The sequence below is a fragment of the Pteronotus mesoamericanus genome, unplaced genomic scaffold, assembly GCF_021234165.1.
Source record: "Pteronotus mesoamericanus isolate MK-2021 breed Mesoamerican mustached bat unplaced genomic scaffold, CSHL_Meso_final contig_311, whole genome shotgun sequence".
Taxonomy (NCBI): Eukaryota; Metazoa; Chordata; class Mammalia; order Chiroptera; family Mormoopidae; genus Pteronotus; species Pteronotus mesoamericanus.
In genome coordinates, this window is record NW_026555132.1 from 134,005 (window position 1) to 155,694 (window position 21,690).

Consider the following 21,690-nt stretch of genomic DNA (forward strand, 5'->3'; position numbering starts at 1 on the left):
CCTGCTGAAGGTACACCGGGCCTAGGGGAGCAGAGCTGGTCGGGGACCTGTACCATATTTGGTAGGATGAGCAAGATGAGATTGTTCTTCTTTTCTCTCTACTGAAGACAGTACCAAACACTGTCACATATGATATGAGACAAAAAATTTTTAGCTTTGTATTTTTACACAAGGGCTTCGAGAGACTGTACTATACAGCCTCTGCTCCTAAAACTGACTTTATCAGAGGCTGTGCCTTTCAGACCAGTGGAATGTTTATGGAAGAAAGTCTATCGCCCTTCAAAGAGGCTCCAGAGAACTAGAGTCTGCCCTCTAGGCTCTCCTGGAATAAATTTGTGTGTGTGCAAACACACACACACCTTGCTTCCTGGCCTTGCTCAATTTATACACGTATTTCCTAATCTTTGTAATATGATATCAGATCATCTATTCTCATTCTGAACTCCCTCTTGAGTTATGAACTGCTCGTCCATGACAAAACTCATGTTACTAAACTGACCTAGCAGATGCGTTACCAAGTGGATGCCTCTATCTCCCTAGCCCCATCTCTGATCACCCCTGTTTCATACTTTCTGCTCAATCATCAAACAACTTCTAGTTCTTTGTACGTATGCTCCCATTTCTTTCTTCCTATTCTCTCACATAGTTCTTCCCCAAAGACCTTCCTGTCTTTCTCTGCCTGGTCACTCCCTGCTACCCCTCAACCCTTGGCTCAAGCTTTGTATCCAGTTGTCCTGCCCGGGGCAGGGCACACATCTTGTTGAATCAGGAGGCCCTGCCCTGGGGTCCCAGAGAACCTCAGGCGCAGCACTGCCAGGACTTGCCACCTTCTGTTTGTATAATCTCTCCCCAGGGCTGACTTTCCCGCTGGGCTGGTGCCCAGGACCCCAGTATTTTTAGAGGCAGGTAAAAATGTTTTAATTCCTTTAAAAATCAGAAGAAAAAACTAAACTTAATAATATGTGATCATGTAATCATGAGTCCAGCCAAGATGTTATTCCTCCTTACACCAATGCAGTCATAAAATATAATTTTAAATTTTGGAAAAAGGTTTTTGTTTTTGTTTTTGTTTTAAACAGAGGAAGCAGCCAATGAAGAGCAAAATTCCTTGGGCCTTGAAAGCCTTAAAGCAGGCTCACCTCCCCCTCTCCGTCAGGTGATGGGTCCTTGAGACCCTGTTCTCGTAGCTCCCTTTCCCCTGGTCCCCCAGCTCAGCGCCTGGGCCACGTGCTCATTAGAGGTGTGTTGAAGAAACTGGGCCATTAGGGGTAAGGGGGTGGAGGGAAGGCTGCTTTCAGTGTGTCTGTGAGGGAACTGCAACACTGAATGCTAAGAAATCAGTCCCTGTGACCCCAAAACTCCACTTTTAAACACTGAGACAGGGGAATGGATGGTGATCTGAAATATTGGGGAAAATCCAAACACAACAGGCTTCCACGCCTAGTCTGTTCTTAGGTCTCAAAATCAATGAAATGGTACTATGATGATATGCAAGAATTAGTTCTGGCTGGGTCTTCAAAAGCAATCATGTAAAAATGCAGTATTCTAGAGGCAGCCCTCAAGACCAAAGGTATTAGCCAAGTTAGATAAATCCACAGGAAGAAGGAGTCACGGGTGATATGTTTTCATTTGGTTGTGATTTTTCAATTGTATGGTTCCTAGGATAATAATCACTGGTAATAAAAGTTCTCATTTCTGTAGGCAAATGACATAATAACAGATAAATTGTGGCCTATAATAACAGAATCAGGAAGTAGAAAGTTCTCAGTCACAGGCTCCTAGACTTGGTAAGCTAGTAAGCTCTTTAGAGAGCATTTTATGGCCTCCTCCACTGTGCAGATGAGGAAACTGAGGTCCCCAGTCAGGGAACGACTGGCCTGCAGTGACAGGATGAGAGTGAACACATGGCTTCAGCCTGACCATCTGGCCATGCTGCACACGCCACGTGAGAGAGTAAGAGAAGGGACCATGCAAATACTTGTTCCCTCTAAAGCTTTAAGCTATTTAGGATTCTCTGGTTGAGGGCAAAGAGTAGCTGTGGAAGTACAGAGGGCTGCTGATGTTATGAAATTTTGGTGTTATCTGGAAGAAGTTAAAGACATTGACTAAGTTTAGAATTTAAGGTAAGTAAGCATAGTATATAAGTATGGATATGTATGTATTACTTCCATACTGATTGAAGAAAATTGAGGGATGGGGGAGGGGGGTAAATCAGTCCAAAAGAAGGCAGAAGAGGGAAAAAAGAAAGACAAAAAATTGTATACTACGAATAGAACTGAAAAAAGGATATATTGGTATAATCACTTTTGAAAATGATTTTACATTGCCCAAGGGATTGAAAAGGGCGTGTTTTTTGATACACTACCATATTTTAAAGACATTTGTAATCTATATTAGGAAATAGGTTCAAAACTGTCTATGAGCATTTCTTATAGGAAAAAATACTCTATCATCAGGAGAATGCATACATAAATCATAACAATTTATACAATAGTGACAGAACTAATGGACTTGAGCTTCATGCATTAACATGGATGAACCTCAAATAAATGAGGATGAGTGAAAAAAAACAAGTCAGGAGAATAAAAATTATTTGATTCAATGTATATAATGTTCAAATACAGATAAAATTATGCATTGTGCTGTTTAAGTGTGCAGACAAATAAGGTCAAGTTCTGCAGGAACAGAAATAACAATTCAGGAAAGTGGTGACCTGTGGGGGGAAGGGAAGGGGCTGGAACTAGGGGGAGGCACTTTTTTTTTTTCAAACAAGTTGGTAATTAAGCCAAATGATGGGCATCTGGGTGTTCATTTTCTTCTTCTTCTTTAAAGTATGCATATGTATCATGTACAATTATTTGTAAGTTTTAAAATGTTTTTTAAAATAGTAAAAGGGATGGGAAATGAATGACTGACAAGAATGTCTAGGGAGAAAATGATGGACCGTCTCCGTTATAGCAGGGCAACGGTGTGCAGGTTCCTCAGAGGACGAGATGCCTCTGTTTGAAGGATGAATGGAAGATGGCCAAGCGAAGGCGAGGCTGGTATCAGTGAGCTCGGAGGCCATCCACACCATGGACAGTGAAAGACTATGAGGCACTGCGTGTGTGTAGCACAGAGCCTGTGCTTCACACACACACACCTGGGGGAAGTGCGGCTGAAAAGGAGGCAGGCGCCAGGGCCCGTTTGGAGCTTCGCTTGTGCTCCTTTGTCATAAATAGGAAGGCATTTAGCAGACTTGGAAGTTTCCCTTGGTGATGGTCCAAGATGTCTAATGTGGGTGACAAGAACGAGATTCATTTTAAGTGAAGCACAAATAAATCTATTTTGAATAGCCTTGCAGTATTCCCTTTCTGGAAGCTAGAATGTGAACCTCAACTCAGGTGGGACTGGAAGAATCGATCTCTTGGATAGTAAGGGGACTAATGTTTTAATAGGCACAGGCTGTCAGCATTACAGCAAAACAAACATACAAAATTTCTTTCCCTGCGGTTGGAAAATGATTATGAAAATATTAAATCCTTTTTTGTTTTTTGTTTTTTTGCTGTCATGTACAGCATCAAATATCAGATGCTTTAAAATTCAGATGGAGCTCTGGCTGAATGGCTCAGTTGGTTGGAGCCATTCAGCCATCCAAACATTGGAGCCATCCAAAACATTGCCAGTTCAATTCCTGCTCAGGGCACTTGCCTAGGTTTCGAGTTTGGTCCCCAGCTGGGGTACGTACAGGAGGCAACCTATCAATGTTTCTCTCTCTCTCTCTCTCTCTCTCCCTCCCTCTTTTTCTCTCTTCCTCTCTCTCTTAAAATCAATCAATAAAAACTAAAAAATAAAATAAAATTCAGGTGGAGAGATCATGGCCAAGAAAGAAGGAAATTGCTCAGAATTAGTCACAGTAAGGGAGTGCCAGGGCAGTGATTAGAACTCCTAGAAACTCTAAAAAGATTATGAACTTGGAAAAATAAAATCCAGAAATGATGAATGTGAACATGAGGGCCAAGCCCCTCCATAGTGAGGTCTCATGTGGAGAAAGACTGAGCTTCCATTTGTGATCACTGGTGCTTGTAAGATGTGAAGTCCACCTTACAAGCTGACCTTAGAGGAGGAAGTGTTACCGAAAGCACTTGGGGTTCTGCTGCCAGCCGCTACCCTCTAGGTAAGAATTCCAGAGGCAAAGGTATAGTGATAAAGGAAAGGAGTCTTTATTCAAAAGCAGTTACTTAAGCCTATCACTTAAGGCTAAAATCTAACACCTGAGTTCTCCTCTCTTTTCCCATTAATTTCTATAGGGTTAGTTTACAAACTAAAACAACTTAATACACAAAAGCTACACAACTCTGGAAGAATGGCAAGCTTCTGTCTCAGAGCCTGTTCCCTCTAGAACACCCAAAGAATAAACCTGCCATCCTCTGCCAGGCCAGCCCAATCCTAGACTGAGCCCAGAGTTCCTTCCTATACAAAATACCGTCTGTTAGGAAATGCAGACAGCTCCAGCACAATCATCCAGGCATCCTCCAGAAAGAAGAGCCGGAGAGCGAGCCTGAGAGTGAACCTGAGAGTGAGAGCGAGAGCCAGAGCCAGAGCCAGAGCCAGAGCAAGAACCAACTCAGGAGCCAGAGCGAGAAGCAACTCAGGAGCTAGAGAGCCAGCCCTCTTTTTATTTCCATTGGCTCTGGCGGCATTCAATCCTATCAGTCAGTCCTGCCCTAGACTGCCCACATTTGTCTTGGCAAACTCCTCCTATGGCTCCTCCCTACTTCTCTCCAGTGATCTAAGTTAACTTAATCAGATCTCTTTGTATCAGAAAGAGGAAAGGATCTGATGAAAAGGGAGGATTGGGAGAGGGTATGTCAAGGTTCAAAGTCTTTTTAAGTGGAAAATGACTAAACCCCAATCTGTTACAGGGTTAGGGCACCAACTGCCTTAAAGGGATTGTGGAGCCTCTGTTCAGGGAATGCAGAGGCCAGCACCCAATAAAACAAATTCCTTCCGTTTACCAGTTTTGCCAATCCTTGGTCAGCTCTCACGTGACAGCTTAGTAATGAGTGTGTTTCAGTACTGAGTGCCTACTGTACAGGCAAATAAAAATGTAATGTTTACTTAATTTTCTTTTAAATATTCTGTCCAGGAATTACGTTCACTTGTGTCCAAATTAGGAATGCCCTGAGCTAAGTTCCTCTCCTTTTAGGGGACCATAGGTGGTATCAGATCTATTTCTGTTTTGATATATATAGTTTATTTATGCTATGAGATGGGTGCATGCCCTTTGTGATGATGCTGCAGAACAATATCTATTGTTGCATCATTCTGCCAAGGGTCCTCAGATGCAACAGTGTCAAATGTTGACCTTAAAGTAGATGATCGACTCAGAGTAAAATCCTGGTGAGACCCAGTCAAGAAGGATAGGGTGAGACAACCAGCAGCGCTCCACACGCGGAAGCAGGTGCTCCTCGACAAATAAACACCCAGGAAACATCACAAGATCACACTGGGAAAGAACCTGCTTCTGAAGTCAAAGGAAAAGGAATGAAACCTGAGGTTTTATGAAAATATTACCTTGATGCTCGAAGAAAGCATTTGTGGGTCTTTTACTTATAATTTGTAAAACTCAAGGGAATTCTCTGGTTTTGGTTTTTGTTGTTATATATTCCCTGTCCCATGAGGAAAAATGATCAAAACAGAAGTACTTGAGAAGCAGTTAGCTGAGTTGTTGAAGTGCTCCCCAAACCCCTGAAGAAGAACACAGGTGTGCATCTCAAGGGGCTCACATTGGCCATTGTAATAGGAAAGGCATTTGAGAGTTAGTGAACAGATGGCTGCTTAATCAAGAAAATTGTTCCTGGGGCAGTTTAGGAATCTGTAAGCATTTCAAAGATGCCTAAGAGTCTGGGCCTTTCACATTAAATATTTTCTTACATAAATTTAATTATTTGTATTATCTTGAAAATAAATTTAATGTTGAAATTATTCCCCTGGAAGAGAATGATGAAGCATTCTTATTCTTTTAAAGTACACCCCACTCTCCTCTCCCCATTGGTAAGAATATTTTCCTATCTTCCTAGTATACTTGCCAATCTCCTCAGTTGAGTGCACTTTTAGGGTTCACTTGTTGTATCTCTTGTGCTTTTAAATTATTGAGCGGGTTTGCCTTCTCCATAATGTCTTGGTTGCAATTATACTAATTCTGTGTGGTTACTTTATTCCATTATATATATATATATGTATATGTATATATATATACATATTTATATTTCACGTCTTTCTCTTGGACAAAATTCCTATCTTTTGGATATTCTTTGTCCTCAGCCCAACAATCCTTTGTACTAATATTTTGGTTTCTCAGCATTTTGTAGACTTTCCCTTGGCAATGTTGATATGAAGGAATTCCCATACAAGCAAATCCTGGTATGCCTCTATATCTCCAGAAAATGGTATGATATAGTCAACAAACATTGTGCATTTTTCATCCTCCAAGACCCAGCTAACAATCTTTTTTTAAACAAAAATATTTTTTTTATTTATTTCTAGAGAGAGAGGAAGGGAGGGAGAAAGAGAGGGAAACATCAATGTGTGGTTGCCTCTCATGCACCCCATTCTGAGGACCTGGCCTACAACCCAGGCCTGTGCCCTGACTGGGAATCAAACCGGTGACCCTTTGACTCACAGGCTGGCACTCAATCCACTGAGCCATACCAGCCAGGGCCCAGTTAACAACCTTTATTACCCTCTGCCCTCTTAGAAATTTAAAAGTCATCCTAAATTAATGTAAATCTCCTTAGGTCACCCAATGAGTTAGAAGAACTCTCGGTTCTCAGCTGTTGCCACAGTGGTGCTAAGATCATGGGTATTTCACAAAGAATCTACTGGGTATTTGATTAGGGGATTTTGAGTCTATGTCCTCTGATCATGTCAGATCCTGATATTAAATGACCCATTCCCTGCTCTGGGTTTTTGTCACTCATGGCTTTGTCTCCTCTCCTGCTATCGACAACTCTGTTCTCCATTCAGAACAAATGCCACCTGTGCACTCAAGTGTGCAAACAAGACACACACACACACCATACCTTTCACCTCCTTTGACCATGCTGTTTTCTTCCTCAAACATCAAGCAACCGACAGATGAGCAAGGCTACTTGGTGTCCCATTTCTGCAGTTAAATGCTTCCCATACTCCATCTGGTCCTCAGTGCTCCACAGAATCCAACCATTATTTGCTGGAAACTGCACTGAAGTGTTGAGGTTGCAAATTTGAAGAAGATATTGCCCCTGCCTGCTGGTTGTTCACTAGCACTTGTGTGAATACATAATTGATCAACAAGAGAAGTGAAAGATTATGTGACTTCCCTGAAGTCACAAAACCATTGACTACGGAAAAATGACTAGAATACAGGTTGCTTGTATTCTAGCCAGAGACTTTAGCAAACTTTTTCAGAAAGAAAAATATTCATTAATTTTTATTGTAATAAAGCAAAAGATGATTTAGTAAATAAATTTAATTGCCCATATCTGTGAGGAGCTTTAAAATGTCTCAAGGAATAGATTGCAAAAGGAAGACAGACAAAGAGGAGGAGGGGGAGAAGAGAGGGGAGGGAAAGGAGGAAAAAAACTATTAAAAAAATAGATGGTAGAATAGCATCTTTAAGAGGATGAATGCCAAACAGTGATTGCCAGTCAATCCTGCTCTAAGCTTCTGAAGGAAGCTCCCAAGTCCTCTGGGTCAGCATGGCTTCTGGAATGGAAAGGGGAAATGTGGGCATGAGAGGCCAGATGTTGAGCATCTCAGCAATAACGATTCATATTGGATTTACCAGTCAGGGAAGTAAGATCCTCCCAAAAGACTCAGAAGAGGCAGGAGTAGGGCATTCGTGGTGATGTCCTCAACTTAGCTCTAACAGGTCCCCAAGGCACAAAGGATATGCAAACTAATTGGCTCAGTTGGTTGAGCATCATCCTACAAAATGAAGGGTTGCTGGTTCCATTCCCAGTCAGAGCACGTGCCTAGGTTGCAGGTTTGGCCCTGGACAGATGGAGTGTGAGTGAGAGGCTACTGATCAACGTTTCTCTCACATTGATATTTCTTTCCCTCATTCTCCCTCCCTTCCCCTCTCTCTGAAAAATAAAAAAAAAATCTTTAAAAAACTATGATGAAATGGAAAAAGCCTAACCTTCCAGTCTGAGTACCTCGTCCTTGTCCAAACTCCTAATGTGCAACCTCAGGCATGTCACTTTTATTCTCTAGCGTCTGTTTTCTTGTGTCTAACAGCAGAATAATGATGCCTTCCCTGGTGAGCACCCAGGATGGCAGTGAGATGGGGATATGATTCCAATGCTCCTCACACATGAGGAGTTAATGGAAAACCTGCAAAGACATGCAACAACTCACATGTTACAGAATCTGAACCCACAGAGCTCGAAAGGCTGTTTTATCTAACCACTCCATTCACTCATTTATCCATCCATCCATCCATCCATCCATCCATCCACCCATCCATCCACCCATCCATCCATTTGATTTGTAAGATTTCACTATGGGTCTACGCTGTGCCAACCACTGTTAGATGTTTGGCTTCAGAAGTGAATAAAACATGGTGTTCCTCTCAAGGAGCTCACAGTTTGGTAGGGAGACAAATGCTCAGAAAGTCAAATATGGAAGGGAGGATGAGGACAGAACATTGAAGAGGTCATCTTAGCTGTGCAAAACAGGGGCCATCTCTTAGATGAAGGGGGAACTGCAGCTGGGTCTTGAAGGCTGTGTAGGGTTGAGGCTAGGCTTGTGCTTAGAAAAGCAGGGGCCAAGGCAGAAAGTTCAGTTTAGGCAGAAGGATGAGCCCAGACTGTGCTTGAACTAGAGGCCAGTGCTCCTGGCGCTCTGTCAGAACCACCTTGAGCTTTCTGCTCTTCTTTTCCAGGTTCTAATTTAACCAATGAGAGATGTACGTCCTTCCATCCCCCTATGGAAACTGGAGACATAAAAATTGACTTTCTGTTATTGATCTCAGTTTACTGAAATCCTCAGGAGTGTTAGGATGGCAAAAATATTTTGAGAGTTACTGAGCTTAAGTGGTTCCGGTGCAAAACATCTGTGAATGTGTTTTTGTATATGCAATAAATAAATGTATTTTTTGACCAAAATATTTTATTTTATTATTTTGTTTTTTTCTATTATGGTTGTCTCAATTTCCGCCCCCATTTGCTCTTCCCTGCCCCTCACACCCCCCCTCGCTCCCTCAATCAACCCCCAGCCTGTTGTCTATGTCCATGAGTCTTTTATACATGTTCCTTGACTTGACCCTTCCCCTTCTTTCCGCTGTTCTCCCTCTCCGTTCTGGTCACTGTCAATCTGTTCCTTATTTCCATGTTTCTGGTTCTATTTTGCTTGTTTGCTTGTTTTGTTCATTAGGTTCCACTTATAGGTGAGATCATATGGTATTTGTCTTTCACCAACTGGCTTATTTCACTTAGCATAATGCTCTCCAGTTCCATCCATGCTGTAATGAAAGGTAGTTCTTTCTTTCTTTCTGCTCTGTAGTTGTCCATTGTATAAATGCACCACAGTTTTTTGATCCACTCATTTACTCATGGGCACTTATGCAATTTCCAACACTTGGTGATTGTAAATAGCGCTGCTACGAATATAGGGGTGCATAGGTTCTTTTGGTGTTTCAAGATTGTTAGGGTATAATCCCAGCAGTGGAACCACTGGATCAAAAGGCAGTTCCCTTTTTATTTTTTTGAGGAAATTCCAGACTGTTTTCCATAGTGGCTGCACCAGTCTACATTCCCACCAACAGTGTACTAGGGTTCCCTTTTCTCCACCCACATCTTCTCTACCACTTGTTTTTTGTTGATTTATTTATGATGGCCATTCTGACTGGTGTAGAGTTGTATCTCATTGTGATTTTAATTTGCATCTCTCTGATGGCTACAGATGTTGAGTATCCTTTCACATGTATGTCCTCCTTGGAGAAGTGTCTGTTCGGGTCCTTTGTCCATTTTTTAATTGGATTGTTTGTCTTCCTGGTGTTTAATTATATGATATCTCTATATATTTTGGGGATCAAACCCTTGTCCGAGGAATCATTGACAAATACGTTTTTCCATATGGTTGTTTCCCTTTTCATTTTGATGATGTTTTCTTTAGTCATGAACATTTTTAATTTGATGTAGTCCCCTTTGGTTATTCTTCCCCTATTTCCTCTGCCCTAGGAGACACATCAGCAAAAATATTACTGTGTGGGATATCTGAAATTTTACTGCCTATATTTTCCTCTTGGACTTTTATGGTGTCATGGCTAATATTTAAGTCTTTTATCCATCTTGAGTTTATTCTGGTGTATGATGTAAGTTGGTTAGTTAGTTTCATTTTTTTTCTATGTACCTGTCCAGATCTCCAAACACCATTTATTGAAGAGGCTGTTCTTACTCCATTTTATGCTCTGGCCCTCTGTCAAATATTAATTGACCATAGAGACCTGGGTTTATTCCTGGGCTCCCTATTCTGTTCCATTGATCTACCTGTCTGTTCTTATGCCAGTACCAGACTGTTTTGATTACTGTGGCTTTATAATATAGTTTGATATCAAGTATTGTGTCCCTTCTACTTTGTTCTTCTTTTTCAAGATTGTTGAGGTTATTTGGGGTCATTTTTAATTCCATATAAATTTTTGAAATATTTCTTCTATATCTGAGAACTATGTCATTGGTATTTTAATAGGGATTGTGATGAATCTATGGATTGCTTTTGGTAGTATGGACATTTTAATGATATTAATTCTTCTAATCCATGAACATGGTATAAGCTTTCATTTGTTTGTATCTTAATTTCTTTCTTCACCGTTCTGTAGTTTTCTGAATACAGGTCTTTTACCTCCTTGGTTAAGTTTATTCCTAGGTACTTTATTTTTCTTGTTGCTATAGTAAATGGGATTTTCCCCACCCTTGTTTCTGTTTCTGATATTTTCTTGTTTGTGTACAAAAATGCCTTTAATTTCTGGATATTGACTTTTTATCCTGCCACTTTGCCAAATTCGCTTATTAGGTCGATTAGTTTTTTTGGTGGAGCCTATAGGGTTTTCTATGTACACTAACATGTCATCTGTAAACAATGACAGTTTTACTTACTCCTTTCTAACTTGGATGCCTTTTATTTCTTTTACTTGTCTGATCTCTGTGGCTGGAATTTCCAATACTATGTTGAATAGAAGTGGTGAAAGTGGACACTCTTGTCTTGTTCCTAATCTTCATGGAAAAGCTTTTAGTTTTTGCCTTTGAGTATGATGTTGGCTGTAGGTTTCTCATATATGGGCTTTAGTATGCTGAGGAATGTCCCCTCACTCCCACTTTGCTGAGTGTTTTTATTGTAAACAGGTGCTGTACTTTATCGAATGTTTTTTCAGCATCTATTGATATTATCATGTGATTTTTTTTCTTTCATTTTGTTTCTGTGGTGTATTACATTTATTGATTTGACCATCATTTCATCCCTGGGATGAATCCCACTTGATCATGGTGTATGTAATCTTTTAAATGTATTGCTGGATCCAGATTGCCAATATTCTGTTGAGGATTTTAGCATCTATGTTCATCAGTGATATTGGCCTATAGTTTTCTTTCTTTGTTGTGTCTTTGTCTGTTTTGGGGATTAGGATAATACTGGTCTCCTAGAAAGAGTTTGGAAGTCTTCCTTCTTCTTGAATATTTTGGACTAGTCTGAGGAGGATAGGAGTTAGCTCTTTACTAAATATTTGGTAAAATTCTCCTGTGAAGCCATCTGGTTCAGGACTCTTGTGTTATGGGAGTTTTCTGATTACTGCTTCAATTTCACTAGTTGTTATCCGTCTATGCAGGCTTTCTGGTTCTTGCTGATTCAGTTTTGGAAGATTATCTGTTTCTAGAAATTTGTCCATTTTACCCAGGTTGTCAAATTTCTTGGCATATAGTTATTTATAGTAATTTCTTACAATCCTTTGTTTTCTTTCTTTCTTTTTTTTAAATGTTAAATACGTTGTGTGTTTGCTTGTTTTATTGCTGCATATGAAGTCATACATAACAAGGAATTTGTTTTTAGTGAATCTTGTACACTTTTTAGGTTGAAGTCATAAGTTTTATACTCTTAAACACCTAGTACATATTGTGGTAGGGAGTTAGACAGTCATGAGCAGAGCAGGAACAATAGGCCAGGTGTGGACGGTCACTGGGACAGAGAGCCCCAGGTGCCCAGCAAAGAGAAAAACCACAAGTCCTTGCACAAGCACATCCTTAAACATCTGTCCTTGGAGGTGACATGCAGGCCTCAGCTGGGTTTCAGTCCCAAATCCAGAGAAGCAGCAAAATCAAATGGAGCAATGCCATGGCTGCTTCAGGACCAAATACTTACTAAGAAATAATAATGCTCATCACTCAGAAACAAGCAGTCATTTTTCACACAAGAAAATTAGGGGATAACATGTATTTCTGCAGTATTGGTTGTAATTTCTTCTCTTGTTTCTGATTTTATTTGGGTCCTCTCTCCTTTTTTCTTGATGAGTGTGGTTAAAGACTTGTTGATTTTGTTTGTCTTTTCAGAGAACTAGCTTCTGGATTTTGATCCTTTGAATTGTTCTTTTAGTCTCTGTCATTTAACTCTGCTCTGATCTTGATTATTTCCTTCCTTCTACTCACTCTGGGCTTTGTTTGTTGTTGTTCCTCTAGTTCCTGTAGATGTAGGGTTAGGTTGTTTATTTGAAATGTTTCTATCTTTTTTAGTTAGGCCTGTATTGCCATGAACTTTCCCTTAGAACTGCCTTCACTATGTCCCGTAGGTTTTGTACACCATAGGTTGTGTGTTCATTTTCATTTCTTTCCAGAAACATTTTGAGTCTTTCCTTGACCTCATTGTTAACCCATCATTATTTAGTTACATGTATTCAGTCTCTATGTTTTTGAATGTTTTGGGATTTTTCCTTGAGGTTGGTTTCTAGTTTCTAGCCATTGTGATCCAAGAAGATGCTTGATATGATTTCAATTTTCTTGAGTTTGTTGAGACTTGTTTTGTGTCCTACCATGTGGCCTATCTTTGAAAATGTTCTGTGTGCATTTGAAAAGAATATATACTTTGCTTCTTTGGGGTGAAATGTTCTGTATATATCAATTAAGTCCTTTTGATTTAGAGTGTGGTTCAGTGCCACAATATCCTTGTTGATTCTTTGCTTGGAAGATCTACCCATTGTTGACAATATGGTGTTAAAATCCCCTATGATGAGTGTGTTGCTGTTAATAGTCTTGAAGTCCTCTAAGATTTTCCTTATATAATTGGGTGCTCCTATTTTGGGTGCATATATGTTTATGAATGTTATATCTACTTTTTTTAAAAAAAATATTTTATTTATTTATTTTTAAAGAGAAGGGAAGGAAGAGAGAATGAAAGGGAGAGAAATAGCAGTGTGTGGTTGCCTCTCCTGTGTCCCAAACTGGGGACCTGACCTGCAACCCAGGCATGTGCCCTGACTGGGAATTCAACTGGCGACCCTTTAGTTTACAGGCCAGCACTCAATCCACTGAGCCATACCAGCCAGTACTTCTTCATTTTCTTAAAGCAGTCCCTTTAGCATATCTTGCAGTGCTGGTTTGGTGTAGATGTATTCTTTAAGCCTTTTTTTTTTTCCTTTTTGGTCTGGGAAACTCCTTATCTCACCCTCCATTTTAAATGAGAGCCTTGCTGGGTAGAGCAGTCTTGATTGCAGGTCTTTGCTTTTCATTACTTGGAATATTTCTTCTGGCCTGTAGCATTTCTGTTTAGAAATCAGCTGATAGGGGCTTCTACTCGCCACTTCAGAAATGGCAGTTCTGCTAGGAGGTATGTTCTCTGGGCAGCGACCTGGACCTCTGTCACTACCGTTTGGACTCCCAGGCCAGACTTTGCTTCTTCAGGCTGTGCTATGTGCTCCAACATCTCCAACTACCTTGGTAGATGAGTTGGAGTCATCTTTGGAGGCTTGCTTTGCTTCTCTGGTGAGTCAGGACTATGTTAATAGCATGGATCAGGAAGAAATTTGAACTGGTGTTGCTTAGTGTATTCAGAAGTTTCTGGATATTGCAAGGCAGACAGAATTTTTTTTCTACCAAAAAATTGCAGTTATCTGCTCAGAAACCAGAGTCAGTTATCAAAGAGGATGTCTTGGAGCAGGGTAACAAATTACAGCAGAAAGATGGTCTGGTCCAGAAACTGCTGACAAAGCTGTGACATTGGTAGCAGGTGCTGGAGGACATCAATGGGCAGCACAAGAAGCCAGCTGACATCCCTCAGGGCTCCTTGGCCTACCTCGGGCAGGCATCTGCTAATATCCCTGCACCCATGAAGCAAACCTGAGGAAAGGCAGCATGAGAGTGAGACTGCATGTGAGTCGGCAGAAACACAATTCTTCTTGCCAGTCTTCACTTCTGGGTGGCATGGCATTTTGGAAGAAGTCTGACAGAGAATGAGATGACTTTAGTTGCATGCTCTCACTAAAAATTTCCCCCTATTTTTATAAGCTCTTACGTTTGTATTACTTTATAAAATGCTCATAGCTTTGGTAAACCAAGTAAATATTTTTGTTTTTAGCAAAAGTTAGACAATATGATGCTACTAACATTCCTTTATGTTTATTTCTTGTTTTTATTTTTTAACTTTTTGTGTAACTTTTAATTTCGTTGTATTTCCAGTTTTAGATTAGTTTATATCATTTGAGGGAAAAACAATTTGAATGATATGATCTGTGAGTCAGAGGGTGAGGATTTGGGTTGTAAGTCTTTCATGTTAATTACCACCCCTTGACCTAGTGGTAGTGTGTAAAAATATATAAATTTGCCATGTTTCAAGGCTTTGAACTACCTCGAGAAGAGGAATCTAATGCAACAAGGTTTGTAATGCTTCCAGAGCTCTGAGGATGGGGATAATTTGTAAATAGGTTGGAAGAGGATAGTAATATCCTAGGTTCGTATAGTAATATTGCAGTAGGATCCTTAAGTTGATGTTGACTTCTATTTGGGGTAAGTTTATACTTTGTGTGTTGCTTGTTTACTTTTGGGGTTGGGGGTATGTAGTAGGAGCAGCAATATGCTAATTTTTTTTATGTTCTGCAGTAATGAATCAGTTTAAGTAATAGACCCACCCTGCTCTCAGTAACATGACTTGGGCAGAGGCGGAGTATGAGGATTAAAGCTCACTCTGACAGTCTCTTTTTGTTTTGGGTTTCGTTTGCTTGTGTTGTTTGTGTTTTACTTTTTTGGAGCAGAAATTTTCCATTAAGGAAGGCCCTTGCTAATGGGTTGCATTGATTCTAAGGGGCAGGGTCTTGGGGTGGGAGCGGCCTGCAGGATGACCCTCATTGACTTACCCTCCCCAAAGAGCGTGTTTGGGAAGACGTTTTAGTCTCTTGTTGGTCACACAGGCCAACACAATTCTTTATTGATCTGTTTCTAAGAAATAGACTGGTGCTGTGTCTGACTCTCCCTGAACGAGGCTTTCCTTTCTTGATTGCTTAGTCTCTGACTAGATTACATCTCTTTATACTCCACAGTGCTCTCAACGAGCAGTACCTCTGGGGCTTGGTTTCTTTACTCATTTTGTTTTCTCCAGCCTTGAAGTCCTCTCCTCACACACACTGACACCCACTCATGGCACCATCTGTCCTGGCTGCCACCTGGTCTCTGAAGCCCCCAAATGCTCTCTCTTCTGCACAACCAGCACATAGAACTTCCTATCTCCTACCAACCTTGCTTGGTGCTTCCTCGAGGATGAGTAATTTGTATCTGTCTCTGTGCAATTGTCAATCTGTCTATTTTTTAGGCTTCTTGCTATTCCCTGTCCTTTTTATATATTTTTTCTTTTTAAAATCTCATCCTAACCTAGTTGAAGAAAAAAAAACTATTTTAATGTCATATAAAAAAACCACACCTTCCTAAATTGTTTCAGTTGTTAAAGTTTTTCATTCTTTGTATTAAATGTTTTACTACAAGGTTCTTTTGCCTTACCTTTAAATTTTACCTTTACTTATTTTAGTCTTCAACTTTCCCTTTATTACCTTACTTTATTTATTTTTTTCTCTATTTCTTCGCTTTCTCCTTTCTCTCCCCCATCCATTCTCACCACCCCCACAGACCTCCCCGTGGCCAGTTCCCAGGCCTGTAAATAATAAACCTTCCCTTCTTCCCAATAAGTGTTCCAATGGTTGTCGCTGAAAAACTGTCTCGCAATCATAAAAAACACAAGGGCTGGTCCAGCCACAACGTTTGTTATTGAAAGGCTGCGACCAGGAAACAGCATTAGGTAAGCAATTTGATCAAATTAGGTTAAAATCACGACACCGAAGCAAACACTCTACCACTCGCGCCCCACTGACTTCCACTGCTGTGCCAGTGTTTTTAGAAGCCTGCTGTGGGCATTTCACATTTTGCCAGTGGGGTCGCTGCCACTGTCAGGTGCGTTTCAACCTTCCTCGTTTTTGAGATATTCTTGCTTCCTCTGTAGTGTGTCTCAGAGGATTGCCTCTGGCTCAGTTCTATCCTTATCACCTCCCTAGTTTCTCATCATTCAAACAAGCATTAAAGATGTTTCTATTCCTTCTGTGGAAATGAACACATATCCAGCAAAATGTATGGTATGTCTTGAGCTACTCTTAAAAATAGTATTTTGTATTGTCTTACTTTAATACACTTTTACCTAAGAGTTAAAGAGTTTCCAGGAAGAGAGATCTAGTGTACAAACATGTTTGCCAGGACAAAGGCCATGAATACGCGAGGCAGTCAAGGGATCATTTTGAGACTCCTTTGCACTTTTGCTGTCAATCAGAACCCACCGCCCAGAGGAGAGGCGGGGTCGAGAGGCTGGGCGGGGTCGTTCCCACGCCGCGGGCAGCAGCGGCTGGCGCCCCGCAGGCGCTCCGCTCCTTGGCTCCCTTGCCCAGGAAATGGACTTTATTAGGACAAGGGCAAAGAGACTCGACTGAAGTGAAACTGGGGTTGGGGGCAGGGCAGAAAAGGTTGCAGGAAGAAAGGAAATGGGCCGAGGGCCGGCGGGTGGGAGAGCAGGTAAAACCGTTAACGCCTGCTGCCTCGCGCTCTAGGGTGTAAACCGACCAGCTGGTTCTAAGCATCTCTGGGTCCCCTTCCCGTCCCCAGTCGTGCGCTCTGCTGTGCTTGGCTGCTGCTGCGCCTTGGGAGGCGGGGGAGGTGTGAACGGTGGCCTAGCGTTAGGAGTAAATTGTCGAGTCAAGTTGGGAGTCTGAGCCTCGAGGAAAACCTTGAGGGTATTCTTAGGGCCACCGGGCCTCTCCCCCATTCCTGGAGGAGGAGGGGAACTGCAGGAGCCTGACCCGAGACAGGTCCGCAGGGGAATGGAAAGGCGCTGCCTGGCTCCGTGGGGGAAGAAAGGTGCCCTGTTCTCCCCCAGGGGGAGGTTGAACAGAGGTGCCTCCCCCGCCCCCCCCCCCCCCCCAACCAGACCTAGAGACTGCGAGGGCATCTCTCTCTCGTCTGGACCTGGGATGCCCTCTGCCTCCTAGAGGCACCTGCCCGACCCTGTTCCTCCGAGCCCTTGTTCTGAGAATTAAAGTACCTCGAAGTAAAGGAAGGAAACACTTGAATTGGCCTTCAAGCTTCTGTCTGTCCTGCCTGAGGCGGTAACAACAGCTGGGGTTAAAGCACAGCAGGAGTTGATTTCCCAGTCACTTCCACCTAGAAGGGCCAGTGGGGTTTTTGTAATGGTTTCTCTGGCAGCATTTAACCTTCAAGGCTTCAGACTTGGAGCCTCATATCCTGATTTGGGCTCCGGCCAAATCTGGAGGCCAGTGCCCAAGGCAGACAATCTACTGAGGATCCCTTAAGTGATACTCTGAGGATGACACCTCCCCTGGGCTTATGAACCCTCCGGGATGGGGAGGATAAAGGAATGAAGGCACCGGTGTGCCCTAGGTGGGGCCAGGTGCTGGAAAGGTTTGCCTGAGTGGAATGGCATCCAACTGAGTAAATCTAGGAAGGCAGCTGGAGGAGAATGCTGAGCCTGGCGCAGACCCCAGTGAAAGCAGGAGTTGGATAAAAAAGATCTGACCTCGAACACTTTTCAAAAGTGAATAGCGAAGAGCCTTCATAGCTCTTTGTGGCCTGGGGTGGGAAGCACAGGGCAGGTCCCTGCAGGGCTGTGACCTGGCTGCCTGTCCCCCTCCCCTAGCCTCCTCCCCTTCCCTCATGACTTGCTGTTTGGCTGCTGGGTGTAGGATCATGTGGTATAGCTTGGTCCCTGTTTTTTTTTTCCACCCCTTTTTCTGTCCTCTCCTTCCTGGCTCAGAGAGGCAAAAGGGTGGGTGTGGGGTAGAAAGCTCTCCCCTGCATCTCTTAGGCCTTTCTTTTTCTGGAGTGGCTCCTTTCCCCAAATGCATTGCACCCTTTTCTTTCTTAGGCTTTCAACCTCCACCTCTCAGCTAATCTGACCAGACTGGTGGATGACACATCTGGGAGACACAAAAGTCTTTAGGCTTTTAAGGAGGGGCTTCTGTGAGGTCAGGGACTTGGGGAGGGAGGGGTCTTTGATTTTTTTTTTTTTTTTTCAGTTCCTGTTCTTGTTTTCTTCTTGGGCTGTGGATCTTCCTCAGCTGAGCTGTTTGTGCCTGTAGGCCCAGGTGGGCCTATTTTCAGCCAAGGAGTTCCCCTTGGAGAATCTGACTTGCCACCCCTGGAACTCAATGGGAGCCTTACCTGACTTGCTAGAAGTCATATTTCCACCAGGATCTTTCCACATCCAACTCACTGACTTTCTTCTGATGCATGAACCTGGATTATTTCTAGAAACTTGAGGGGGCAGGGAGGAAAGGGACACTTGTGGACAGAGAAAGAGTCTGTGAAATCGGCCTGTTCCTCTGGTACACTGGCCCTCACAGCATGTCCGCCAACAGAGGGTGAGGGCTGCTGCCACTACCATGGTCCCCACCTCCCGCCTCTGGCTCTAATGGCCACTCCTGGAGCACTCTGGTGTGGGCTGTAAGACAGTGAGTCTGCACATTGTCCAACAGGGAGAGGGCAAGATGGAGAGGACCAGGCTGTACCCTCGTCGGTTTTAGATAATGGTGCGAAAAAAACAGCATCGCACTTTAACTCCAGGAACCAGATGAGGTGGTCTCAAGGAGGGCTGATATGGTAGCTTTGTGTTGCCAAGGCAGAATCTGGCTGGGGAAGGGCAGCCTCATGGTTAAGAGGAGGGATCTGTGGAATGGCACAGCCCAGAATCCAGTCCCAAACCTGCCAGTTTCTGGCAAGTCAAGTCAACTCTTGGTGCCTCGGTTTTCTCATCTGTAAAATGGGGCAAACTTACACCTTCACTGGGCTGACATAAAGGATGAAATGAGAATGCAATTAAAGTATCTAGTGCAGTTCCTGGACATGAATGGTGGTCAGTGAACAGCAGTAATGGTAGAGGGAGGTTTTGGTAACAACATCTGGTAGCTCTGATCCGGGAGACACCCCCTGCCCTAGAAGAGCCTCTCCTGTGATGGGGGAATACCATATAGACTTTAGCGCCTGAGAAAGCGCCAGGATTGTGGGTGGCAGGGTACGAGCAGGAGTAGGGAGTCCCTGATGAAATGGGCCGGCCCTTGGCAGCCCTCCGCCACTCTCTTTACTGCTAGATGGTTGAGAACTCTGTCTGGCTTGGATCGGCCTGCAGCTCCCTTCCCCAGCAGCCTTGTCTGGAGCTGCCTCTGCCCTTTCGGAAAGGCAAGACAGCACAGGGTTTAAGGACCTGGGTTTTCACTCCCAGTTCTGTGACTTATTAGCAGGCAAGTTAATTAAACTCTTTCCTCATTTCTACAAAGGTCATGATGATAATCATGGAACTGGGCCCTGGCTGGTGGGGCTCGGTGGGTTGCACATCAGCCTACAAACCAAAAGGTCTCCGGTTCAATCCCCAGTCAGGGCATATGCCTGGGTTGTTGCCTAGGTCCCTGGTTGGGGACATGTAAGTGGCAACTGATCGATGTTTCTCTCCTTCCCCTCCCCTCTCTCTAAAAAAAAAAATAATTAAAATCTTTTTAAAAAGTAATCATAGAATTATACAGATAAAATAAGACAACATCTATAAAAGACTTAATATTGTCCCCAAACCATAACAAGATTTTAAAATAATAGTATTGGTGTTACCCTCAGGGCCTGTTTTGTGTGATGATGGTGATGGTGGGGGCTGGGTGCAAAGTGCCTCCAGAGCTCCCAAAGATCCTTGGTCAGTGGGGTAGCCTTTGAGGTGAAGGATTTCCCTGGAGACTTTCCAAGTAAATGAAGAAATTCTCAAAATGAAATATAACATAATACACAAGGAAATTGGTTCTGACCCTTTCCCCTCAGCAGAGGCACACGTGGACCATCATGGGTCTGAAAATCCTGAGCGTTTCTCCACTATTTCCCTTATGTCTTTTACCTTCAGCCCTTCCTAGAACACCAGTGTGTGCTTTGTGAGAAGTAAAATGGTCCTGCCTTAAGGAACCCGTCCAAGGCTGGATCAATGGTTAGAGCCCGGCCCTTCAGGAAAGCAGAGGCTGTGGGCTCGGTTTGGGTTGAGACCAGTTTTTCTTTTTCATCCCAAAGAGTAAAACTTGTGACCATGGACAGGTTGCTAACTGTGGCCACCTGAGAGGCTCTGTCAGCCCTGGTCAGGCAGAGCCATGGGTTTTATGGGGAGCCTCTGGGAGGCATGTGGCTGAGGAGGACTTAGGTTTGAGACCAGAGTCTTTTGGCCTGAGAACTCTTGAGAAGGGTGGGTTTGGGAGCACTGGGAGAAGCACCCTAAGGAAAACACAGCCTGTTGGCCTAAGGACAGGGTGGTCTTTAAGTGTGCCCACCTGTCCCTTCGCCTCCAGATGTCCGTCACAGTGCTGCTGTGGGCAGACGGCATGACACATGCCTCCACAGCCTCCTCTCCAGATGTGACTGGTCCTCAGGAAGCGGCTGAGGTCATGAGGGGCCTTGGCTTCTTTGGCTCTGTTCCAGCCCCAGACCTGGAATTGGAGGCCTGTGGGACTGCCTGGGAGACCTGCTCTGGCTGCCAGTGAACGGTGTGGCTGTACTTAGAAGCCAGTCAATGGGACACAGGAAGCTCCATCTCTCTTAGTTGTGAGGCAGTTTTATTTGGGGTTGCTTGAGCAGCAGTATCTGGAGGAGTGTGGAGGGGGAGGAAGTGAGTCCTCTGTCAGACTGGGCAGCTCCTCCCGGCTGGCACAGCAGCTTCTGCTTCCCTCTGCATCTGGCATTGGGCAGGGACCCCATCTCTACCCTGTCCTCCTCTCCCTGTGGGCAGTTGGGGACAGGCACAACTCAGCAGAGCCTCCATCCCGGGTGACCTTGAGAGCTGTCCCTTTCCTCTGATGGAGGCTGCCTGCCTCATTATCACAGCCACCTGGTGCCTATAGTAAGTCATATGACTCTTGCCTTGTCCGGATGTTTCTACTGCCCTCCCCACCCAGCTCAGGGACAGATCATGAACACAATGACAGGAGCTCTGTGTTGTCTGGGAATCAGGACTCCTTTTCTTCCAGTCCATTGCAACAAGATGTGGTCATGAAGAAGCTTTGCCCTTCCCTGTGGCCAAGCAATAAAAATGAGTCCTCAGGGTGGAGCAGCAGCCCCGTCAGGGAAGAGTCTGATTGTGTTGCTTTTTACTGAGCTGCCTGAGGACCCCTTAGGTTCTTTC

General features: G+C 43.4%; 1 pseudogene; it reads left to right on the forward strand.

Annotated features, from left to right (window-relative positions):
• Positions 1-13,814: 13,814 nt before the first annotated feature.
• LOC129072119 (mediator of RNA polymerase II transcription subunit 28-like) lies at positions 13,815-14,346 on the forward strand (annotated as a pseudogene).
• The last annotated feature ends 7,344 nt before the right edge of the window (positions 14,347-21,690 follow it).